This window comes from Hypanus sabinus, unplaced genomic scaffold, assembly GCF_030144855.1.
Source record: "Hypanus sabinus isolate sHypSab1 unplaced genomic scaffold, sHypSab1.hap1 H_1, whole genome shotgun sequence".
Classification (NCBI taxonomy): Eukaryota; Metazoa; Chordata; class Chondrichthyes; order Myliobatiformes; family Dasyatidae; genus Hypanus; species Hypanus sabinus.
Window position 1 is genome coordinate 1,293,584 of NW_026779040.1, and position 26,107 is coordinate 1,319,690.

At 44.3% G+C, this 26,107-nt stretch overlaps 1 protein-coding gene across 1 annotated transcript in view; it reads right to left on the minus strand.

Moving 5' to 3' along the window:
- The window catches only part of LOC132386039 (NACHT, LRR and PYD domains-containing protein 13-like), a 79,527-nt gene extending 54,786 nt beyond the window's left edge, over positions 1–24,741 (minus strand). Inside the window, exon 1 of the mRNA XM_059958329.1 lies at positions 24,646–24,741. The gene's annotated coding sequence lies outside the window, so the exon portion shown is untranslated. The remainder of the gene's footprint in view (positions 1–24,645) is intronic.
- Positions 24,742–26,107: the final 1,366 nt, after the last annotated feature.

Genomic DNA, 26,107 nt, shown 5'->3' on the forward strand with positions numbered 1-26,107 from the left:
TATTTCAAACTTGGGAAAGCGTTACCATCTGTCAATTTCATACGTATTATAATTCTCATGATCGTTAAACATGTACTCATGCTCCCTTGAGTCTATGCCAATCTTCCGAAAACAAAGTTTTACAAAATTTCCTTTTTGCTACAACTCTAAACCAGTCATAATCCGAATAATATATTCGCTTCCTCTCCAACATCGTTATGTTTCTTATAATTCCTTTGCAAAGACTGAATTTTATGCTCCGAATTTAGCTTAACTAGAGATATTTTATACAACTGCAACACGCTGCTGATGCAGGGAATTGGTGGAGAACTTTATTAAATGTTGGAAACTGAATCATCTGCAGATCAACGTCAGTAAGACAAGGGAGATGGTGATGGACTTCAGAGAGACTGAGCTTACACTGCTTCCTGTTACTGTTGATGTTGATGATGTGGATGTGCTAAAGACATGCAAGCTCCTGTGCGTGCACCTGGTTGACAGACTTGAGCGGAGCGCCAACGTTGAGAAGGGCCAGAGTCGCCTCTACTTCCGAGAAGACCGTTTCTTTGGAATATCTCGACCTCTCCTTCGCATGTCCCATCAGTCTGATCTCGTCAGTATAATCTTCTGTGCGGTTGTATGCCGGGACAATGACATCAACACGGGTGATACCAAAGAGCTCAATAAACCGATTGGAGCTCTATTTTAGGAGTCCAACTGGACACATTGGAGGCTATAGTAGAACAAAGGAACTTACGGAAACCCTGGCAATTCTCGACAATTTTTCTCACCCTCTGCATGCCAATAGCTGGACACAGAAGGGTTTTTTTTCGTAATAGACTAAGGTAACTGCGCTAGTCTAAAGAGCGCTATATGAGGTCATTCATACCCTCGGTGATAAGGTTCTATAATAAGACAATATCACATAGCAGCAGAATGAGGCCATGTGACCAGCGACTCTGCTCCGCCATTCAATCATGACTGTTCTATTTTTTCTACCGCCTCCTGAAACCTAGTTGAGGAGCAAATAGAGGAAAAAAGACTATGATGTCTCAACTCTGGCCGGGGAGGTGATGGGCCCACCTTGTAGACTGTTTCCGATAACGTCTTTTTAAATTATTTCATACTTCTCTTCTAAAATTATTATATCGGTGCAACCTAATGTTATTTCGAAAACAAAATCAATAACGTATCTTTCAACGACTAATTTACAACATATTAAGTCTCTTTCAAGACTTGGCTGCAATAGTTTCAATGCATCATGACAGTTGAGGATCTGGCATTTACCCTTACACTGCCCCTTTACCTTTGATCTGCCATATTGCAACATCTCACGTTTCGCCGAAATGTACACCCACTTCTTCATCCACATCTGCAACTAATTTATATGACAAACACGTCTGTTCGATACAACCAGCTGTGTAAAGGGTTAGATCTTACGATAGTACTTTTTCAACGTCAGTACTTAATCCTTTGCATTTTTTCATATTCGCATCGTTTCCCTTTGTCTGTTCTTTCAGAAAATCACTGGCAGTTGTGTGTTTTTTTTTAATGTGCTGTATTCATCCATAAATCAATTAATTCAGCTTCACATCCGAAGTTACCGTTCCTCACAAATTAATATTTTGACAAATGTGAGATGAGTTCTGACGAAATGACGGATGGGGCCGAACGACATAATATGTTACGCAATGCTTTACAGCACAGGAGACAGGTTCAATTCCCGCCACTGCCTGTTAGGAGTTTGTAGTTTCTCCCCGTAACCGCGTGGACTTTATCTGGGTGTTTCGGTTCCGTTCCACAGTCCACCATAAATAAATTACTAAATCAATAAGAATTAGGATTTTTTCTCTTTATTTTGATGCTACAACTACTGGTTCACCATCGTCGATGAAACAGTGAAATTCCACAATTCACAATTCACATATACGTATACTGCGCAACCAGCAAAGATTTTGCTTCTTGAATTACTTTGGGTGTATCTTGTGGCTTGTGTGATGCTGATCCTGAACATCCCCATGAATCTTCCAGAACACGCAAAGTTTCTTTTGTTGTCACCTATATTTGCTTTCTTCAATCGATAATTGAAATCACTTAAAATGTTCCCACCATAGACAAATAATTCTCTGTCTTGCCCAGACAATTTTGGGCATGCGTACGCACTGCAGATTATCCAGGGCAGGACACGTTTGAAGAAGTCTATAAAGGCAGAACGCAAAAACATTTGCATGCATTGCGATTACACGTACATCGGATTACAATCGCGTTGATGTGAAGCTCTGTGCGCAGTTAAAGTGAATGTTCATCATAAAGTAAAAGTAATTTCGGGAGTATTTGTTTTTTACCAAAATATCTCAGCAACTTTGCGACAGCCATTCTACTTATTCTTATATTGGTGGCGACTAAATGATTAAATCTCCAAGGCAGAGCAGGAATCCTCTAATATAAAAAAAAATCAGTGGGGCATAAAACTGGTGACCAACACAAACCCTGGACATCTGACATTTGCTTTGCAACTCGCCTTGTCGATCTTAGACTTGGCTCCGAGACATCCGGAACTCAACACCGTTCGTTGTCCCAACGATAGGCGAAAATAGATGGATCAAGTGACATACTGCCACTTCTGTCTGATCACTGTGCCTGTTTTTTCCTCTCTGCTGAAAACAATACATCAAATGAATAGGCGATTCACCGTTCAGCCAGGAGACTTGTGCCTCATGGCGATCGATTTTCAGCACCACAATCACCAGAGGCATGTCGTCACGATGATGATGCCATGATACTCGGTCCAGGAATGGAGAATGACACTGATATTGATATGTATTTTTGAACCATTTACGTCAAATGAGCCTTGTGCGATTACAAAAAAAAACAACAAAATCCGTGAAGGGTTTTGACATTTGAGACAGTTGTTTCTCTGAAAAAAAAATAGATCCCAAGATTGAGGAAGACATTTTTGCTGATCCACGAATGAAACAGATCAGCAATGACAGGAAATTCGAAGAATGTTTTAAAACGCAGAGAAAATGGCTTGGAAGACATTCAAAAGGTACTTGTTGAAAAATTTGTAGGCAACATCAGAGCAACACACTGCTTAACAGCTTGCTTAAAGCACACGAAAGTGTGAACAACCGGCCACGGAAACTACATTTTCCGCTCATCATTTTTGTTTCTTCCATGCAAATCTTGACTCAGTCAATGACGAGCATCGTGATAAGACGTTGCGGTCACAGAGAAAAGGAGGCAGGGCAACTGGAACCCAACAGTGGGTGCTGGCTAATTATTGTTAAAACTTTACATAGGAATTCTTAAAGTGTGGATGCAAACTAAAACCGTCAACAAAACAGTTTAGCTCAGTTTACCTATTACAAATTGTCACCTACGTTGTGCAATTCATTACATTATATTCAATAAAAGTTTTCTTGTTTCTCCAAATTCCTACGTGATATAATTCTTCTGAAATTATGTTTGTGTTAGGCTTAAGCAACTATCATAATGATTAAAAAAAAATCCGAGCAAACACCCTCTTGGAAATAAATTGCTATCCAGTGATTTTATTTCAGGTCACAGGCTTATTATACTATAATTTATGACTTTCAAATCTGTCACTTCTGTTACCTTAAATATTTCATTGTTCTCAGTTTAATTGAAGTTCCATATCTCCATTCGAAGGGGGGTGTAAAGAACATAATCAAACCCACTAAGGGATACCCTACTCAGATACGCCCAGGCATAAGAATACAATACATAATAGAATTGAAAATGGAGTAAACAACTTTCCCACTCAAACATGCCATTCCATTCAACATGATTATGTATGATGTTTCAAACTATAATCACATCGTCTGTGACAGTTTAATATTGAGTTTAACTCCACCATCATTCAAAACCTTCTATCTAATTACCTGAAGCTATCTTGACACAAGGAAAACCCGCGGTAGAGTATTGGAGAGATTTGCCATCACCGGTGAGCATACTATGTCTAAAAGAGTTGACACATCTACGAGTTACATTCTCAACCGTTAGGTTAAACTTCTGAGCATGTACCTTCTGATGTTCACTTTGGGTCGTGTACAAATGAGTCAATCGGAAAAATCTGGGAAGAATACAAGCGTAACATTGCTAACTTTCAGTGGCAGACACATTTCTCCATTCACGGAGTCCCCACAGGCACCAGGAATACTTCGATCATTTCCTCATGGCTACTAACTTTCCTGCATCCATTATCGTTTATTTGTCCACCTCCGACGCACGTGGTGGACTAAACATGCAGGTACTGAAGAACCAGTTACGTCATTATCAGGGAATATTTCTTTGTGTAAATGGCAAGGTCCAATCCATTCCATCTCCCTGTTAAGGCATTGCAATCTTTTGGGCATGATTGTGTCAATCCATTCTCATTAATTTGTAACGTTATTTGTTGTGTATAATACTCGATGGAAAATGTTTTCGGAAGTGTTGATTTCTCAGAAGTGTTTTGTAGTTATGAAAATAAACTCTGGAAATGAAGACAAGTATAATTCCAGACTGCATGCAACTTGAATGAATTTGGAGGAACATGAAAATAACTTACATTGAATGTAAAGAGGTTAACGGCATATCGGTGCTTATTAATGCTTATTTTTTTATTAATTATAGTCCTTTGTTCTCAGTGTCTGAAGCTTCCCGCTTAATTAAACATAAACGTCCGACAGCATTGATGGATACAAGTTGCCCTGATGCCATTAATCCAATTCCATAGTGAAATATTTTACCATGTTCATCACTGACAGCAGCACGATTTGCAGGGAAGAACTCTAACTGCGGGTGTAGAAAATGAATCTTTAGAATTTCACCTGCAAACGCATCTTTCCTATTCCTTACTTCTACCTCAGCGCAGGAATCAGTCCTTATGTGACACCATTGTCCATTCGTCTCTCCCCTTTGATCTCCGTCCTGGCACTTATCCTTGCAAACGTGACAAATGCTACTGCTCTGACACTTCCTCCCTTACTTCCATTCAGAAATCTAAACAGTCCTTCCAGCTGAAGCGCTATTTCATCTGTGAGTCCGTTGTGGTCATCCTCTGTATCTGGTGCTCCCGGTGCTGCTTCCTATATATCGGTCTGACACGTCGCATTGGGAGACCACTTCACCGAGAACGTACGCTCCTTACTCCAGTAAATGCGGGGTCCCCCAATGGCCGCCCATTTCAAATCTACTTGGCATTCCCATACAGACAGGTCAGCACATGGGCTTCTCCACTGTCGTGATGAAACCACACTCTGGTTGGAGAAACCGCACTTATATTCCGTCTGGGTAGCGTGCAACCTGATGGCATGAACATCGTTTTCCCGAACTTCCGGTGATGCCACGCTTCATCATTGCCAAATCCCATTTTCCTCTCTCACACCTGCCTATAAACTCCCGTGGGTGCCCCTCCTCCTTCCCTTTCTCCCATTGTTTTCTACCCTCCGAACAGACACCACCTTCTCGATCCCTGTATATCTTGCAAGTCTTTATTTCACCCTTCCCCTCTCGACCCCCTACTCTCCCGGTTTAACCTTTCATTTTGTGGTTTTTCCTCCCGTCTTCCCAACTTCTAACTCTGACTCCTTGTCTTACTTCCCAGTCCTAATTAAGGATGTCGGCGCGAAGCTGCGTCTGTACTCAACCTACAAAGTTCCTCCAACATTCTGTGAGTGTTGCTCGGATTTCCAGCACGTGCAGGTTTTCTTTAGCTTGCATGTAGTGAAATGTTGTCCTTTATGTTTCTGTGTGATTATCACCTATCTGCACGAAGTTTAGTATTCCGTAGTTCTCAGGGACACGTTCAGCAACACCGTTGAATGACGGCTGTGCTGTTTTCTATTCTGTTTCTACTGGAACTTCTTCTAATTGTCCGTCATTGATGGAGTGTATGATTTATTGACCAGAACTGTTTTCTTTAGCCGCTCTATTTGTTATTCTAGGAAACATTTGTCTGATATGAATCCTTCATCGTCCTTGTCCATCACGTTTACTATATGCATTCATAAGACCCAATTTATAAGAATGCGAGGCCAAATATTTTTGGGGGGTTTACAAGTAGTTTGTCTGCCACACCTTGCTGCTCAGGATCTTACTGCTCACGAAATGGTCAATCCTTTTTAATGCAATGAAGTTCTTTAGCACGGCAAATGAAACAACAACACTCGGTATTTCCAATGTTTACCTCTATTTATCGTTATAGTTTTCCTGTTGTAGATCCTGTACTATACGTGTTTAGGGACTCCCAAATTTCAAAAGTTTTCCTTCACGTATACTGAGCAGCTGATTGGTACTCCAGGGTTGGTATTGCCGTTTTGCAGCTGCACTTCCAGGCTAAACAGCTAGTGAATCAATAAAAATACAACATTCTTGTCTGCCACGCTGGCAAACCAAACCATGCCCAGGCGTGCTAATACTTTACAGCAATCTTTTCAGCTTAAATATGGGTATTGTAGCGGTGTGCTACAAACAGCGCTAAAATTACGACACGGAGTCGGTAACTGCAGTCGAAGGAAAAACTTTATTCGAAAACTTCAGCCTCACTTTTAAGCCTCTGTCAACCGGCCCCCCATGGCGAAGAGGCTCCAAAGCTCTGTGCTCGCAAACCCCCGTAGGCTATCTAATTGTGAGTCGGTTCGCATACGCTAGGAAATGAGCCGCCACATAACCCCCCCCCCCAGAACCGGCGATACACCCCCCAATGTCCACAGCCTGGGCCAGAACCTGCTTGGGAGGTCGGCCTCTGCGCCGAGGCGCCGGAAACTCGGCCGGTTGCGCCAGGTCCACATGGGCCGGCTTGAGGCGGTCCACCGTGAAAACCTCCTCCTTCCCCCCAACGTCCAGCACGAACGTGGACCCGTTGTTCCGGAGCACCGTAAACGGCCCCTCGTATGGCCGCTGCAGCGGTGGCCGATGCCCGCCCCTTCGTACAAACACAAACTTACAGTTCCGTAGGTCTTTGGGTACGCAGGTCGGGTGCCGCCCATGCTGTGAAGTGGGTATGGGGGCCAGGTTACCGAGCTTCTCGCGAAGTCTGCCCAGGACTGCAGCGGGTTCTTCCTCTTGCCCCCTCGGGGCTGGTAGGAACTCCCCGGGGACGGCCAGGGGCGCGCCGTATACCAACTCGGCCGACGAGGCGTGCAGGTCGTCCTTGGGCGCTGTGCGGATGCCGAGAAGGACCCAGGGAAGCTCGTCCGCCCAGTTGGCTCCTCGCAGGCGGGCCATGAGGGCCGACTTCAGGTGACGGTGGAAACGCTCCACTAGCCCGTTCGACTGTGGGTGGTAGGCAGTGGTGTGGTGCAGCTGAGTCCCCAAAAGGCTGGCCATAGCTGACCACAGGCTGGAGGTGAACTGGGCGCCTCTGTCGGAGGTAATGTGGGCTGGTACACCAAAGCGTGATATCCAGGTGGCGATCAGGGCTCGGGCGCAAGATTCGGAGGTGGTGTCGGTGAGCGGGACCGCCTCTGGCCATCTTGTGAACCGGTCCACGATAGTCAGGAGGTAACGCGCTCCGCGCGACACTGGCAGGGGGCCCACGATATCCACATGAATGTGGTCGAAACGCCGGTGGGCGGGATGGAACTGCTGCGGTGGGGCTTTGGTGTGCCGCTGAACCTTGGCCGTCTGGCAGTGCATGCACGTCCTGGCCCATTCACTGACCTGTTTGCGGAGTCCGTGCCAAACGAACCTGCTGGAAACCATCCGGACAGTTGTCCGGATGGAGGGATGCGCCAAGTTATGAATGGAGTCGAAAACACGTCGCCGCCAGGCTGCGGGGACGACCGGACGGGGCTGGTTGGTGGCGACGTCACAGAGTAGGGTCCTCTCACCTGGGCCCACGGGGAAGTCCTGGAGCTGCAAACCAGAGACTGCAGTCCTGTAACTCGGAATCTCCTCATCTACCTGCTGTGCCTCTGCCAGTGCCTCAAAGTCTACCCCTTGGGAAAGGGCATGAACGGTAGGGCGAGAGAGCGCATCCGCCACGACATTGTCCTTACCCGAGACGTGCCGGACATCCGTTGTGTATTCAGAGATGTAGGACAGGTGGCGTTGCTGGCGGGATGACCAGGGGTCGGATGCTTTCGTAAACGCAAAGGTAAGCGGTTTGTGGTCCGTGAACGCGGTGAAGGGCCGACCTTCTAGGAAGTACCTGAAATGCCGGATTGCCAGGTAGAGCGCCAACAGTTCCCGGTCAAAAGCACTGTACTTGAGCTCGGGTGGCCGCAGGTGTTTGCTGAAAAACGCCAGGGGTTGCCAGCGACCTGCGATGAGCTGCTCCAGCACCCCACCGACTGCCGTGTTTGATGCGTCCACTGTGAGGGCGGTAGGGGTGTCCATTCTGGGATGTACTAGCATTGCGGCGTCAGCCAAAGCTTCCTTCGTTTGAACGAAAGCGGCGGCGGACTCCTCGTCCCAGGTAATGTCCTTGCTCGGACCCGACATCAGGGCGAACAGGGGGCGCATGATCCGGGCAGCTGAAGGGAGGAAGCGGCGGTAGAAATTGACCATACCTACGAATTCCTGAAGGCCTTTGACCGTGGTGGGTCGGGGGAAGTGGCGGACCGCATCTACCTTAGCGGGCAGAGGGGTTGCCCCGTCTTTAGTAATCCTGTGGCCCAGGAAGTCAATGGTATCAAGTCCGAACTGGCATTTGGCAGGGTTGATTGTAAGACCGTACTCACTCAGTCGGGCGCAGAGTTGACGGAGGTGGGACAGATGCTCCTGACGACTGCCGCTGGCTATGAGGATGTCATCCAAATAGATGAACGCGAAGTCCAGGTCCCGTCCCACCGCGTCCATTAACCGCTGGAACGTCTGTGCGGCATTCTTCAGGCCGAACGGCATGCGGAGGAACTCGAAGAGGCCAAACGGGGTGATGAGAGCCGTCTTGGGGACGTCGTCAGGATGCATCGGGATTTGATGGTACCCTCGGACAAGGTCGACCTTGGAGAAGATCCGGGCGCCGTGCAGGTTTGCCGCAAAGTCCTGAATGTGCGGCACAGGGTAGCGGTCCGGTGTGGTAGCCTCGTTCAGCCTGCGGTAGTCGCCGCACGGTCTCCAGCCCCCCGTCGCTTTGGGCACCATGTGCAGGGGGGAAGCCCAGGGGCTGTCGGACCGCCGGATGATCCCCAATTCCTCCATTCTCTGGAACTCCTCCTTCGCCAGTCGGAGCTTGTCCGGGGGAAGCCGCCGAGCACGGGCATGGAGGGGTGGTCCCTGTGTCGGGATGTGGTGCTGTACGCCGTGCCTGGGCATGGCTGCTGTGAACTGCGGTGCCAGAACCGATGGGAACTCCGCCAGGACCCTGGTGAAGTCGTTGTCGGACAGCGTGATGGAGCCGAGGTGAGGGGCTGGCAACTGGGCCGCGCCCAGGGAGAACGTCTGAAAGGTCTCGGCGTGTACCAGTCTCTTCCTGGGCAGGTCAACCAGCAGGCTGTGAGCTCGCAAAAAATCCGCACCCAGAAGCGGTTGGGCTACGGCGGCCAGTGTGAAGTCCCACGTGAACTGGCTGGGGCCGAACTGTAGCTGCACCTGACGGGTGCCATAGGTCCTTACTGTGCTGCCATTCACGGCCCTCAGGGGGGGACCCGGTGCCCTGCTGCGAGTGTCGTAACTTGTCGGAGGTAAAACGCTGACCTCAGCCCCAGTATCGACCAAAAAGCGGCGTCCCGACCTGCTATCCCACACATACAGGAGGCTATCCCGATGGCCAGCCGCCGTAGCCATCAGCGGCGGCTGGCCCTGGCGTTTCCCGGGAACTTGCAGGGCGGGCGACAACGGCAGGCTTCTGCGCCCCACCGCTGGTGGTAGAAGCACCAGTGTTCATTGGGCCGGGGGTTGGCGGGCTCTGCGGCCGGGCCTGGACTGGTTTGCTGCTGGGAGCGTGGCTGGGAGATCTGTGCGATGGACACCCCGCTCACCTTTTTGGCGTTCCACAGCAAGTCCGCCCGGGCTGCCACCTTCCGGGGGTCACTGAAATCCGCGTCGGACAGCAGCAGGCGTATGTCCTCGGGCAGCTGCTCCAGGAATGCCTGCTCAAACATGAGGCCTGTGTGTCCCTCGGCCAGAGACAACATCTCGTTCATTAAAGCCGATGGAGGTCTGTCGCCCAAGCCATCCAGGTGCAGTAAACGGGCAGCCCGCTCGCGCCGTGAGAGTCCGAAAGTCCTGAGGAGCAGGGCTTTGAATTCCGTGTACTTGCCGTCTGCCGGGGGCGACTGTACGAACTCCGCGACCTGGGCAGCTGTGTCCTGGTCGAGGGAGCCCACCACGTAGTAGTAGCGGGTGTCTTCTGAGGTGATCCGGCGAACGTGGAATTGGGCTTCGGCTTGCTGGAACCATAGGTCCGGGCGCTGTGTCCAGAAACCCGGCAGTTTCAACGAAACCGCATGAACAGAGGCGGCGTCGGTCATTTCTGGTCCAAAAATCGTTTGGACCGTCGGGGTCACCAATTGTAGCGGTGTGCTACAAACAGCGCTAAAATTACGACACGGAGTCGGTAACTGCAGTCGAAGGAAAAACTTTATTCGAAAACTTCAGCCTCACTTTTAAGCCTCTGTCAACCGGCCCCCCATGGCGAAGAGGCTCCAAAGCTCTGTGCTCGCAAACCCCCGTAGGCTATCTAATTGTGAGTCGGTTCGCATACGCTAGGAAATGAGCCGCCACAGTATCATTTTAATTGTTCTGAATTATGAAATAACAGATACAGGCGCTTCCAAAAAATGGTGCGTGACCGGAAATTTCATGGTGATTTTTACCGATTAGCAGCAAAAATCCATACTGTTAACTCAAAACTATTTTATAAATATTTTATTTACAATTTTCAGTTTTACAAAGAAAAAACATAACGAAGACGAACAAGACAATACAAAGAAAATGCAGCTCTTGGCGGAGCACAGACAAAATAAATCAAAAACAAAACAACAAAAAGGCTGCCAGACGATTTACTAAACAAATTATCAAAAAAAAAGGAGCTGGCACAACAGTGGTATCACGCAAGCAATGTAAAATAAAATGAATAAAGGAACACGGTTAGGCACGGCACACACTCATGAGACTAGACAGTTCAAGATCACTATGCATGTGAGGTATTATGACACTGAGCCAAGAAAGGTCCCCATATTCTCTCAAATATTTTCTATGCATTGTGTTTGTGCAGACGCTGTCATTCCATTTGTAAAATAGACAACATTTCCTTGAGCCAGAATGCAAAGGTAGGTGGAGTAGTAGACCGAAGTCAGAAGAATAGGTTTCTTAGCCCCCACCATTCCTAGATGCAGGGCAATCTGCATGTCGTGCGGCAACTCAAGAGTCACTGCAGAACATCCAAAGGTGGCGAGGTCGTGATTGGGATGAATGTCTCTAGAATAGGCTTTTGAGTGCCACTCAAAAATTGCAGTCCAAATATTGTATATCGTAGAGCATAACCAGAAAAGATATGCTAGTGAGCCCTCAGCGGAGCGGCACTTGTCGTACTCAGGAGACACAGATGGAAAGATGTGATTCAGTTTTGTTTTTGATCAATGCAATCTATGCATCACTTTGTACTGGATAAACCTGCAGCGTGATTTAATAGAATAACAGTCAACCCTGGACATTGCCTCCTCCCAAATTTCCGCTGATATCTCTGAGATCAACTCCCTAGCCCAGTTTTCCCGAAAAAAAATTGTAGAAAGCAAAGGAGTAAATCAATTCATACATTTTGACAATAACTCTCTGGAGGGAGCAAGAGGTTTTCAAGAAAGGAATGGGTGGTGGAAACAGGTTCGAAGTGTGGGCACTCTTCCTTAACGTAGTGTCCAACTTGGAGACAGCGAAAACAATGACAATTTGGAAGGTTGAACTTTGTGCCTAATTGTGTGAATGTTGTAAATCGCCCATCGATGAACAGTTCTAAGAAAGTTTTGATACCCCTCTCTCTCCAGACTGCAACCACACCATCTAATTGTCCAGTCTTAAATGAGTCATTTTGACAAATCGGAGCGTGTATGGAGACACTAGGAATTTGGTGAGCCACTTTCATCTGATTTAATATTCGTAAATAATTTTTTTAAGGTAAAGTTTTGTTGGATTAGCTTATCTGTTGAGGTATAAGTGGAAAGCAGAAGAGCAGGAAATGAAGAATATTTAACAACAGAGAGTGTCAGCTGTACCTATGAAGGTTTTTCTTCGGTCTCAGCACCACCACATTTCCTGTACGTATAAGCCCTGGAGTTAGCTGCGCAATAGTAATGCTTGATAATTGGTAGACCAGTACCGCCATTTGTGTAGAGGTTTCTGTAGGTGAGCCTTAGATATCCTGTGTGATTTATAGCCCCACTCAAAGAGCAATATGATAGAGTCAAGTTTCTTAAAAAAAGGATGCATTTAAGTATATAGGCAGGTATTGAAAAAGAGATAGAAACCTGGGTAGGCTCACCATTTTGCTAGCATTTACCCGTCCATTCATGAATAAGGACTGTAAACCCCAAGACTGGATATTTGTTTTGAGTTTTTCAAAGGATTATGAAAAGTTAAATTTGAAAAGATGCTTTGTGTTCTTAGTCAGTTTAATCCCCAAATAGCTGAAACAGAGCATAATATTTGTTGCCCTGGTGAAATGACACAAGTGGATAATCCGTTCGAGACATAGTGCTTGGCATGCGAGTAAGCTTAATAATGCAGCTCATGACGGCTCTTACAATCGAAAGAAATATGCAAAACGGAAAAAATAATGCCAAAAAACACCATCTTTTTTTTTTGTCAACTAACAGAAGAGCGGTAAATGAGTGAGAGTTAAAGACAAAATGGTTGACTAGAGTCAAATAACATTAATTACAGTTTTTTCACCTTTATGAGTATTTTCCTGAAAGGATGCCACTGCAAAGGATACAGTATAAAGGAGATTATCTCGGCGTCGCTCACCTTGGCCGAATTTACTTGCCAGGGGAAGTTTAATGTCTTGTTTCCTGCCCAGCACAAGAGGCTAATCAGAGAACGCATATAATCTAAATTATCATTAGAGACGTTGAATAAACTAAAGTAATAAACTTGAATAATCAAGGACCGGAGAAGAAGAAGAGATGTGGAGAGAAGAGGCGACCAGAAGGAAAGAGTAATCACTGGTTAGAGAACGGAAGTAAAGCTTTGGCGTCAAGAACGCGATCAGTGATGATGTGTTGTCTCCTGTTGTTTTCACCTGTTGTTTTTTCCATTATTATCGCACACCGCTTTGTTTTTTTCTCATTATATCCCTACTAAATGCGCATCTGTTCCTTTCATGCAGATTATGTATAATTGTTTGTTTGGTTTTAAGTTGCGTTGCCTCTTCCTTAATGTACAATGCGTCAATGAAACCTGGAATCAATTTGGCAATTCCGATCAATTCGGAATTATCAGAAAATTCATGATTGCTCCATCAAAGTAATGATTTGTCTGAAAAAGAAAATATTACTATCCAATTATCGGTCATTTTGGCCCTAGCTGATTATTTGATCTGGATGACTTGGGTGATTCAGCAATATGCAGTATGTGACTTGATACATTTGGATCATTAAACCGTAGTATGTGCGGATAAGTAACCAAACATCTCCGACTCGCCTCCCGAACATTCCTTTCTAACGAAACAGCATTGTTACGCCTGATAGTCTCTCTGTGGTGGAAGCCTCGCTTTCATTGAAAGGAATGTTTTGTAAACTCACAAAATGTGAATATTTTCCAGTTTTCCGTTCATGCATAGAGACCAGCGATGCTTTGTGATTCTTGGAAAAGTTAGAAAATCATTACTCAGATATATTTAGGATAATTATTCCTTTTACCTTACGTTTTTACTGGTATTTTCTTGGAGAGCAACATTTTAATTTAGCTTTGTTTCAAGAGCAAAACTCAGTTGAAGACTAATAGTCAACGCACTGACAACTATGAACCTCGTCCTCTAGAGTCTTTTTCCCCCTCTGTTTTATGCTCTTTGAAGTGTTCCATTAGAATTTCATATCCCGCATATATAAAGTCGGAGACATCCTACATGAAATATAGAATAAAGGAGAGCACGAACAAAGGTTATTCTGTCTCCCGACTGCATTCATTTGAGCAGGTTCGCATTTCTGAAAGGTTTCCCTAAAACCTGTCGTCTCACTTTGCAACTCAGTCCTGTCACGGCAATTAAGCACGTACTGGTAGTCTTTGTTTGACCTCACTCTATAGGTAGAACAATCTTCCATAGATAAGGACATAACTGCTTTATGTTGTACTCTGATTAAGCCTTTATAGTTAAAATACGAGACGAGTTTTATCTCTTTGAAAGACAACACAATATTTCCTTCGGGACTGTTGCACTCACATACCTTGTTCAGAAACTGGTGTAAAAAGACACTGATATTTGCCACATTCCCAATATTTTCTTCACATTCTACCCGCTCAAGTGAATGATCGGACTTGTGTTAATCTGAATGGCCTAATCTGCACAGGGAAACTGCAATGCATCAGCTCTCAATTTGCTCGGCCTATCGATTTCCTGTGACCCAGTGGGAACTTTTCTGTATCTCTTCTATCTACTCTTTCACTCAACATTGTCCTGTTCGCAATATGTGATATACTATTTTGAATTTCGTATCCAACTTAAGAATGTGTTATACGATGGATAAATAGATGTTTGATAGCAAGGTTCCCTCTGCTGTAGTTAGTAGACATGCTTCCAGGCCGTACATAGCTCTATCCACATCAATTTCTTATTATGGTGCTCGGTGCAATCATCGAAAATAGTGTGCTGATGTCCGACAATTAGAAAGATTTACGATGCATATATCCTCTTCAGGATACAAAGAGCAGAAATAAATACATTTAGTATTCGGGGATTTATCAATGATTGCAACGCATAGGAGGCTAGGAGATGTATGCTGTACCATTACAAAAGAAAACCAACCTAAGATTAAATACCCGATTAGGCAGCGATCACTACGAAATAAGAACAATTTACAAATATTTTATTGTGATATTTGGGAATGATTGCTGCTGAGAAAGATTCCTGTTGATATGATAGATAAATGGTGTTTAACAGCAAGGTGGCTTGCGCTGCAGTAATACAGATTTCATTGCTACTAGTGGCACCCTGTAAGCTCTTGACGGGGCTATGAGATAGGCGATTCCTTTTGTTGAAGGAATGCAGGAATTTGGGTTGCTTGCTGAGGAGAAAGGCCACAGTGCGCTACTTAAAGCAAAGTGAATGGAATCTGAAACGTTGTACATTTTCAGTAAAACGAAAAAGTGATAGCCAGATTGATAATAAGTGGTGGGATTGGATAGTGATATGTTAGAAGTTGTGAGGGGAATTGGTAATCTCAGTTTTTAAGCATCTCAACCATGGCGTTATAGAAACATAGAAAACCTACAGCAACATCCTGACCCTTCGGGCCACAAAATTGTGTCGAACATATCCCTACCTTAGAAATTACTAGGCTTACCTATAGCGCTCTATATCTCTAAGCTCCATGTACATATCCAAAATCAATAAAAATACCTTATCGTATCCGCCTCCACCACTGTTGCCTGCAGCCCATTCCACGCACATATCCTAGACATCTCCTCTCTACCTACACCCCAGCACCCTAAACCTCTGTCCAGTTGTGGCAACCAGTTCAGCCTTGAGAAAAAGCCTCTGACTATCCACACAATCAATGCCTCTCAGAATCTTATACACCTCTTTCAGGTCACCTCTCGTACTCCGTCTCTCCAAGATGAAAAAGTCATGTTCACTCAACCTATTCTTATAAGGAGGTTCCACAATCCAGGCAATATCCTTCTAATTAACCTCTGCACCCTTTCTATGCTTTCCACATTTTTCCTGTAGTGAGGTGACCAGAACTAAGCACAGTATTCCAAGTGGGGTCTGACCAGGGTCCAATATAGCTGCAACCTTACTAGTCGGCTCCTAAATTCATTTGCACGGTTGATGAAGGCCAATAGACCGTACGTCTTCTTAACCACAGAGTCAACCTGCTCAGCTGCTTTGAGCGTCCTAAAGACTCGGACCCCAAGATACCTCTGATCCTCAACACTGCCAAGAGTCTTACTTTTAATACATATTTTGCCATCATATTTGACCCACCAAAATTAACCACATCAAACTTATCTGGGTTAAACACCTTAGGCTGCTTCTCAGCCCAGTTTTGTGTCCTATCAATGTCCTTCAGTAAAGTCCGACAGCCCTCCACACCATACACAACACCACCAAACATTTTGATCAGCAGATTTACTGATTCATGTTTTCACTTCCCCATCCAGGTCATTTATAAAAGTCATGAAGCGTTAGTGGTCTCATAGCATGTCCCTGAGGCACACCACTGTTCATCGATCACCAGGCAGAATAGTATCAGCCTAGACCCACTCTTTGCATTGAATTCGTTGCTGAACTCCATCGTCCACATCTCAGCCCAGTTGTGCATCCTATTAATGTCCCGTTGTAACCCCTGGCAGAACTCTACACTATCCACAACACCTTCTACCATTCTGTCATTAGAAAACTTACTAATCCGTTCCTCCACTTCCTCATCCAGGTCATTTGTAAAAAGCACAAAGAGTAAGAGTCCCAGAACAGACTCCTGAGGCACTCCACTGGTGACAGACCTCCATGGACAATATGACCCGTCGACAATCACTCTTTGCCTTCTGTCGGCAATTCAGTACTGGATCCACTAAGCAATGTCCCCTTCAATCCCATACCTCCTTCCATTCTCAGTAAGCCTGGCATGGGGTATTTTATCAAATGCCTTGCTGAAATCCATATACACTACATCTACTGCTCTTCCTTCAACAATGTGTGTAGTCACATCCTTAAAAAAAATCAATAAGGCTCGTAAGGCAGGACCTGCCCTTTACAAAGCCATGTTGACTATTCCTAATCATTTTATACATCTGCAAATGTTCATAAATCCTGCCTCTCAGAAACTTCTCCATCAACTTAACAACCACTGAGGTAAGACTCACTGCTCTATAATTTCCTGGACCATTTCTACTCACTAACAATGTTCACAACCCTCCAATCCACCAGTACCTCTCCTGTGTCCATTGATGATGCAAAGAGCATCGCCAGAGGCTTAGCAATATTTTCGCTTGCATCCCATAGGAGCCTGCGCTACATCTCATACGGTCCAGGCGACCTATTTAACTTGATGTTTTCCAAAAACTCTAGCACATCCTTTTTCTTAATATTTATATGTTCAAACTTGACAGTCTGCTGCCAGTCATCGCTACAATCAACAGTATCCTTTTCCATAGTGATTACTAGAATAAAATATTCATTAAGTACCTCTGCTGTTTACTCCGTTTGCATACATTCTCTCCCACTGACACACTTGATAGAACCTTTTCTTTGACATCTTATCCTCTTGCTCTTCACATAGTTGTAGAATGTCTTGGGGTTTTCCTTAATCCTGCCCGCGAAGGCCTTCTCATCGCCCCTTCTGGCTCTGCTAATTTCTTGCTTAAGCTCCTTCCTCTTATTCTTATAAGATTCTAGATCTCTAACTTGACGTAGCTTTCTGAAACTTTGGTAAGCTTTTCTTTTCTTCTTGACTAGATTTGTACACCATTGTCTTTGTTCCATGGTCTTTGTACACCATGCTTCCTGTACCTTACCATAACTTTCCTGTCTCATTCAACCATACCTCTGCATAACTCTAAACAAATATCCACTAAACATTTGCCACATTTCTTACGTACTTCTCCCTGAGAACATCTGTTTCCTATTTAAGCTTCAAATTTCCTGCCTAATAGCTTCATAATTCCGATTACTCCAATTAAATGCTTTTCTAACTTGTCTGTTCCTACCTCTCTCCAATGCTGTTGTAAAGAAGATAAAATTATGATTACTATTTCCAACATGCTCTCGCACTGAGAGGTCTGTCAACTGACCAGGTTAGTTTCCAAATACCAAATCAAGTACAGCCCTTCCTCTTGTAGTCTTATGTAGATATTGTATCAAGAAACCTTCCTGAACACACCTAACAAACCTCACCCCATCTAAACACTTTGCTCTAAGGAGATGACAAAAGACATTTGGGAAATTATTTGGGAAATACGTTCACGATAACTCCGTTATAGTTACACCTTTCCAGGATCTGTTTCCCTAACCGCTTCTCAGTTACTATTGGGCGAACTATAAAAAACACCCAGTAAAGTTACGGACCCCTTCCTTTTCCTGACCTCCACCCACAGAGTCTCCTTAGATGTCGTCCAGCTTTTCTGCAGCCGTGACGCTATCTCTGATCAACAGTGCCATGAACCCAGCTCTTTCAGCCTGCCCCCTCCTTGTTTTTTTTTTTCTGGAACATCGATAACCCGGTACTTGTAGAAAAAAAATCCTGTCACAGAGCCATCCAAGTCTCTGTAATAGCTAACATATCATATCTCCAAGTAAAATGATCCACGATTTAAGCTCATCGGCTTTCTTTGCAAAACTCCTTGCGTTAAAATAGACTCATCTCAAATCTTCGGTCTGAGCGCGTCCCTTCTCTATCACCTGCCAATCCTCCCTCTCGCACAGTCTACAAGCTTTCTCTATTTCTGAACAATCCTCCTCTTCGGTTCTGTTCCCTTAACTTTAGCAAACCTCCCCACTAGGATATTGCCCCACTGCCCCCGGGATTCAAGTGCAACCCGTCCTTTATTCTGCAAGTCACACCTGCCCCAAAATAGGTCCAAATGATGCAGAAATCTGAATCCCTGCCCCCCTGCTCCAATCCCTGAGTCACGAATTTATCCACCACCACATTATATTCTTTTTCTCGCTGTCACGGGGCAGAAGCAGTAATCGTGAGTTTACTGCCTTTAGTGGCCCTGGTTCTCAACGTCCTTCAGAGAACTCTTTTTTTTTCTGGAACTCGTCCTTTTTCCTACCTATGGTCTTGGTACCAATATGTGCCGCGAATTCTGGATGTTCTCCCTCCCACTGTAGGACATCTTGGATCCGATCTGAAGCATCCCAGACCCTGGAACCTGGGAGGCAAACTACCATCCAAGTTTCTTTCCTGCGTCCACAGAATCTCTTCTGACCCCTAACTGTAGAGTCCCCTGTCGCTACTGCCTTCCTCTTCCCTTCCCTTCCCTCCTGATAAACAGGGGCAGATATCCTGCCACAGGCACAGCCACTATAGTTTCCTACATCTAGGCTGTCCCCCCCAACAGTACCCAAACAGGAATACTTATTTTCAAGTTATACAGCCACAGGGTTATATCCTGTAATACCTGACTCTTCCCCTTTCCTCTCCTGACTGCGACCCACTTGTCTGTCTCCTGTGGCCCGAGAGTGAACGCCTGCATATAATTCCTCTCTATCACCTCTTCCCTCTCCCTGACAAGACGACAGTCATCGAACTGCATCTCCACTTCCAGAACCTGGTCCCTAAGGAGCCGCAGCTCTATACACCTGGCGCAGAAATGGCCTCTGGAAGTCTGGGAGACTGCAGGACCTCTCGCATCTGACACCCAGCACAGAGAACTTGCCTCACACAAATACTTCCTCCTTTCTGCAATGAACACCGGTAAACCTACCTTGCCTCGTCCCGTTACCGCCTAAGCCCGTTCATCCAAATTCCTATCACTCTGCTGCCTGTCACATCCGCTGCCCGCTGGATATGGCCGTCTTCTCTTTAAACCTTTCGCGCTCTACTTGCTGGCGTCACGCGCCTGCGCAGTCTCGCCTCTCTTTCACCCAAAGTGGTTAAAAACTGCCTTGGCTCCTAAAGCCAGCCATTCGCTCGCAGCCTTATTGCTTCGAGTCAAATTTGAGGTATTACTTTAGTGAATTCACTGAAATTTAGTTTATTCAGTTAAATTTACTGAGAAGTCCACATGTGCTTACACAATCTACATATAATTGGAAATAGAATTAATTTGATATCTTCATATGTACCTATGTCGACAGAAACGCTTGTGTTGTATGCCATTCATACTGATTAATTCGTGGCTCTGTGCAGCCAAGTAGTCTGTGGTTAATCAGTAACAGAATGGAGAACTAAGTGCAACATCTACAGAGTTTAAGAATAATTACTATTCATCTGCCTATGTAAAGAATCCTAAATGTCTCTATTGTATTTCTCATCACGCATGACACCGCGGCAACACCCACCCCGATTTGTGTGAAGGGAAAACTTCCTTTTCAACTTGCTCTCTGCCATCGTAAGTGCATGGTCGCTCGTATTTAATATTTCGAGCCTGCGAGAAAGTTAACAGATACATACTCCGACTATGCCTATCATAATTTTATAACTTCTATGAGGTCTAAACTCAGCCTCCGCCATTCCGGAGAACATTCCCCAAAATCTACTATTTGGAACCTTTAGTTCACGAGATCCAACAGACTGAAGGTGCGACGGATTAAGCACTTGCCACCTCACTGAGTATTTTCAACTTGTTTCGGTAAAATAATTATGAACACAGACAGTGATTAGATGAATTGGAAAAAAATAGTCAATAGCCGCAACGAAATAAAAGACTTCTAATAAATGAGAACGAAATTGAAGATAAAATCCCTGTGGTAGAAGCGAGTACGCAGTAGACGTTTCGGACCAACATGCTTCTTCATGATTGAAAAAAAAATAAAGAAATGTTAGAGCATAAAGTTGGGGAGAGGTGAGGAAGAAAGACAATGTGGTAAGTGATGAAGGAAACAGGGAGAGGAGGATGGGTGATGTAAGACAAGAAAACCTGGAAAGGAATAAGGGAAAGAGATAAAGCTGTGAAGAAGGAGAAAACGTGTCGGTGAGTGTAGAAGACTACTGAGTTAAAGAAATAGAGGGGAGCGTCAAAGGGACCTGATGGGCAGGTTAGGAAATAGGAGAACAGGAATTGTGCATAGTGCAGGGGAGAAGGGTTGGGGTTAATCATCGGAAGTTCGAAACATCGAAAAGCGAAGTGGCAGGTGAATGAGGTGGAGTAAAAAACAAACTAGAAGAGGAATGATGGTGTGTGTGTGTGTGTGTGTGTGTGTGTGTGTGTGTGTGTGTGTGTGTGTTTATGTGTGCGTTTGCCTGCACGCGCATGTGTGATGTATTTGTGTGCGTGTGTGAGTTTCAGTCGCGTTCGCTTGTTTTTGTATTTTATGTTTTTCATGTGTTTCTGTCAGTGCTTGAATTTGCGTTGTCATGTGTTATTTTGATTGTATCTGCTTTATGTCCCTCTGTGTGGGATTCTATACGTTTGCTCATATCTATGTGTATGCACGCGGATGTTTAATTGGGACCAATCAGTTTCATGCAGTGCATTTTTCATACATTATGGTAATGAGGGGAATAACGCTCAGAATTCCGTAATAAACCCAAGTAAGAAGGGTGAGAAGAGTTTGTGCGTGGACACCCCGATGTTGTAAAGTAGACTGAAAATACAGGAAGAAAAGTGAGCTGCATCACGACACGCATGGACTGAGAAATACAGCAACATAGTCGGGACTTTATGATATAAATGCACCAAGCACTTAGAGGTGTCAGCTGGAGCACGGCGCAGAATTCCTCAGGAGCGATGCAATGTTAATACAGACCATAAGACATTGGAACATAAATGGGCCAACTGGTTTATCGAGTCTGTCCCGCCATACAATCGTGGTTTATCTTTTTTTCTCTGCTCAGCAAAGCCACGCCCCGATCTTCTCCCCGTAATCTTTGATGCACTGCCCAATCAAAAACTTATGAATCTGTGTCTTAAATGCACACAACGTTTTGGCCTCCACAGATGCGTGTGGAAATAAATTTCACAAATCACCACCCTTTGGCTAAAGACATTTCCCCCATGTCTGTTTTGAAAAGGCGCTCCTCTAACCTGAGGCTGTGCCACCGTGTCCTGTTCTCTCCCATCATGGGAACCACCCGTTCCACATCAAGTCATTGTATGCTAATATAGCAGTTGATTCTGCAATTTACCGGGCGGGACAATTGCTTTCGCGGGAATTGCAGAGGACCATCACCAGGCCAGATAGGTTGGGATTCTGTGCTCAGGAGCAAATAGTTATTCAACGGACCTCCACTGTAATATCTGACATTATGAGAGACATATATATGGGGAATATTATAAAAATCGTTGTGTGTATATATAGTAAAATCTGTGAACATGGGTTTAAGATAACAGGATTGAGTTTTTAGGGAAATGAGAGATTATAGTAAAAAGTAATGCATATATAACATTGTATACACTATACTGAAAATAAGAGGACATAGGTTTTAAATGACACCCTTATGGATATAAGGGTTCGTAGGTTGTTTCATGAACCAGATATGATTAGCAAGATTCTGGCAAAATAAACCTTTAAATGAAATATGAGGGGTACAATATTTAGACAAAAAATGGTTGATATCTGGATCAAGAGGACGGGGGATGTTGTAGAATCACATGTCATTGATAAAGCTAAGAGACGCTGAGCCACAAAATCACTGGTGGATCTGAAATTGTCGACGGGGAGTTGGTTCATGAACCAGATATGATTAGGGAGCTTCCGGTAAAATGAACACTTAGGAAGCAGTGTTCATAATATGATAGAACTTACGCTACAATTTGTCAGGGAGAAGTTAACGTCAGATGAATTAGTTGTACAACGGAGCAAAGGGAAGTAGAGTGCCAAGAGGGTGGAACTGGTGAAATTTGATTGGAAGGCGACGCTGGCAGGGATAACAGCAGAGGAGCAATGCCTGGATTTTCTGGCAACAGTTCGGAATGCGCAGAATAGATAGTTCGAAAAGCAGATGAGGTATGCTAAAGCGAGGTTGACACAAACGTGGCAGACAACGGATGTCAAACAATCATAAAAGCCAAAAAGAGGGCAGATTATAGATCAAACATTTGGTTCAAGTGAGAGGATTTGGATTTTTTAATACGTAAATTGGGGAAGTAAAGAATAAGCTGTGAGGTCAAGCTAACCAATAATGTCAACAATGATAGCAAACGAATATTATTTTCTTCAGGTATTAAAAAAAATCAAAAAAAATGCGAAGCAAGAATTGATATTGAACGGTTGGAAAATGGATTTGCGGAGATCAGAACTGGGACAACGAACTGGCAAATAAACTGAATTAGCGTTTGCATAAGTCATCACTGATAGTAGTTGTATGATAGACATGAGTAGAGTTGCTATTACCCAGAAGGTGGGGCGTGGGAACTTGAAAGCTCTGAAGGTAGATACAACCTGATTGACGAGACCCCAGGGTACTTAAAGCGATAGCTGAAAATATTACCCCAATCTTCAACGAGGGAAAGAGTAAGAAATGAAAATATAAACCAATTAACCTGACCTGATGTGATTTGCGGGCTCCAGCAGGCACATGATAAAATTGGACGTGATCTGCATGGTTTCTATACAGGACAAATCATGAAAGGCAAAAATATTTTTTTTATAGGCAAAGATTTATTTTAATTAAGAACAATAAACTAATAAGGAACAGTATAGACAAAGGTGAATCGGTAGATGTGTATTTGGATTTTCAGAAATCCCTTGAAAAGTGAAATGCGAGCCCCGGGTATTACATGAAAGGTACAAGCATGAACAGAGCATTGGCTGATTGGCGGGAGGCAAAAAGAGGAATGAAGGGAGGCTTTTATGACTGGTTGCCGGTGACTAGTCGTGTTCCTCAGGGGTCTATTTTCCGACAGCTTATTTTTCAATATCTCACACAATTTGGATGATCAAACTGTTGGCTTTCTGGCCATATTCCGGATGATGCGAAATATAATACAGTTTTAAGGAGTATTGGAGGTTCGTGAAGGAGTTAGCAAGATTAGCAGAATGGGCAAAAGCTGTCAAATGGAATATATTATGATGCGCCTCGGTAGGAGTAAAAGCATAGACTATTTTCTAAACGGGGAGAAAATTCAAATATCTGAGGATCAACGTTAATTAGGAGTCATTAGGTAGGAGTATCTGAAACTTAATTTGCTTGCTAGGTCGGTGGTGAAGATGGCAAATACAATGGCAACATTCATTTTAAGATGACTTGAATGCAGAACATTGATGCAGTGATGATGCTTTATGAGACATTGGCAAGGCCACATTTGAAGAATTATAACAACACACACAAAATGCTGGTGGAACACGGCAGACCATGCAGCATCTATAGGGAGAAGCACTGTCGACGTTTCGGGCCAAGACCCTTTGTCAGAACATTTGAAGAATTACAATCAGTTCGGGCCATCTTATTTAAAAAGGATGTGCTGGCATTGGGGTGGGTTTTAAAGAGGCTTACGCAAATGACACCAATAATGAAAGTTTTCTCATATCAGCAGCAAATTAAGTCTCTGGACCTGCACTCGCTCTAATTTACAAGAAGGAGGCCCGCGGTGAGAGGATCCCATTGAGACCTATCGTTTATCGAAAGACCGAGATTGAGTGGTTGTGAAGTGAATGCTTTCTTTGTTGGGGGTGTGCACAGCGCAGAGACACAAAATAGAAGGACATACATCTAGAATAGACACAGGCGACAGTGGAGTCTAGGTCATGGGATGCTTTTAAGGCGGAGGATAATAGATCCTTGATTAGTCAGGGTGTGAAAGGTTATAGCAATAAGGCAGGAAAATGGGTTTGAAATGGACATTGATCAGACATGACGAAATTTCAGTGCTGTCTCCGTGGATCGATTGACCTAATTCTGCTCCTCTGTATTAAGTTCTAAATAGACAACGCATAGACGGTTACTGTAATCATACCTTCAATTCGAATTAATAAAAACGAGAGAAAAGTGTACGCCGTGCTCAGGGAGAATGCCACAATCTGTGTTATGCGATGTCGGAATCTCCAGCAGTAAGAGCGATGATACCATCTCTCACAAGTCACTTTCTATGTGATTAAGAAATGAGGTAAAATGTTAGGAACAATATCATAAGGTAGAGCGCCTGTACGGTGCTTCAATCTTTTATATTCTGAACCATAAAAGATTAATTGAGAAAAAAAAACCTATATGGCCACATATGTTATTCCGAAATTGAGAGCTGTTAGGGAAAGCACAACAGAATGTGATTTGCGAAATAAATTCAACTATTTCATATTAAGCAAATTGCTTCCTCTGAATAAAGAGACATCGTTATGTTTAACCCTTTCTTTTCCTTTCTTTCTTTAGTAAGCTTCCGTACTCAGTCGAGATTGATACATATATTGCAATTTGAATCTGTATAACTGATGGCCACAGCAGTGCCGCAGACCTCATTCACATAACAGGTTGAAAATATCAACGTATTTTCTTCAACATATGGAAATATCACTAAAGTTCAAAAGTGCATATATTATCAATATATGCGTACTATACACACAAATAAGACTCTTTTTTGTTACAGGTAGCAACAGAACAAAGAATCCTATCGAAACTCATTCAAAAAGAAGACCTCAAACACCAAAGGCACAGAAAATAAAACAAAAGACGTGCAAACAATAAAACTGAGCAAGTAACACTGAGACCTGAATTTCACGAAAGTGAGTCCGCATATTCATAGTTGTAAGTCGCTGGCACAGTTCAGTACTGAGCCGATTGAAAACAGCGGAGCATTTTACTCTTGGCAGTGGGGAGAATCAGAGGGATCCTGTCGTCCGAATCCATTGGGCAATCAAAGCCGCTGCGCAGGTTGACTCTGCGATTAAGAGGACATATTGGGCATTGGCCTTCATCAACCGTGGGAGAGAGTTTAAAAGCCAAGTGGTAATGTTAAAGCTATATAGGACCCTTGTCAAACAACATTAGGAGTACCGTCCTCATTTTGGTCAACTCAGTGCAGGAAGGATGTGGAAAATATGGAAATGGTGCAGAAGGGATTTCGGAGGATGCTGCCTGGATTGGGGATTATACCTTCTGTAAGTGACGGAGCGACGGAGGATAAGAGGTGACCTAATAGAGGTGGTGAAGATGATGAGATGCATTGACTATGTGGATAGTCAGAGGCTTTTCTCCCCCAAGGCTGATATAGCTAACACGAGAGGGCACAGTTTTAAGGTGCTTGGAATTAGGTACAGAGGAAATGTCTGAAGTAAGTTTTTACGCAGGGAGTGGTGAATCTGTTGAATAGCCTGCCGGTGACGGTGGTGGAAGCGGATGCGTTAGGCTCTCTTCGGAGACTCCAAGACCGGTATATTTGAACATCTTCTCAAACATAAAGGTCAATTGACCTATTTGTCTTTCTT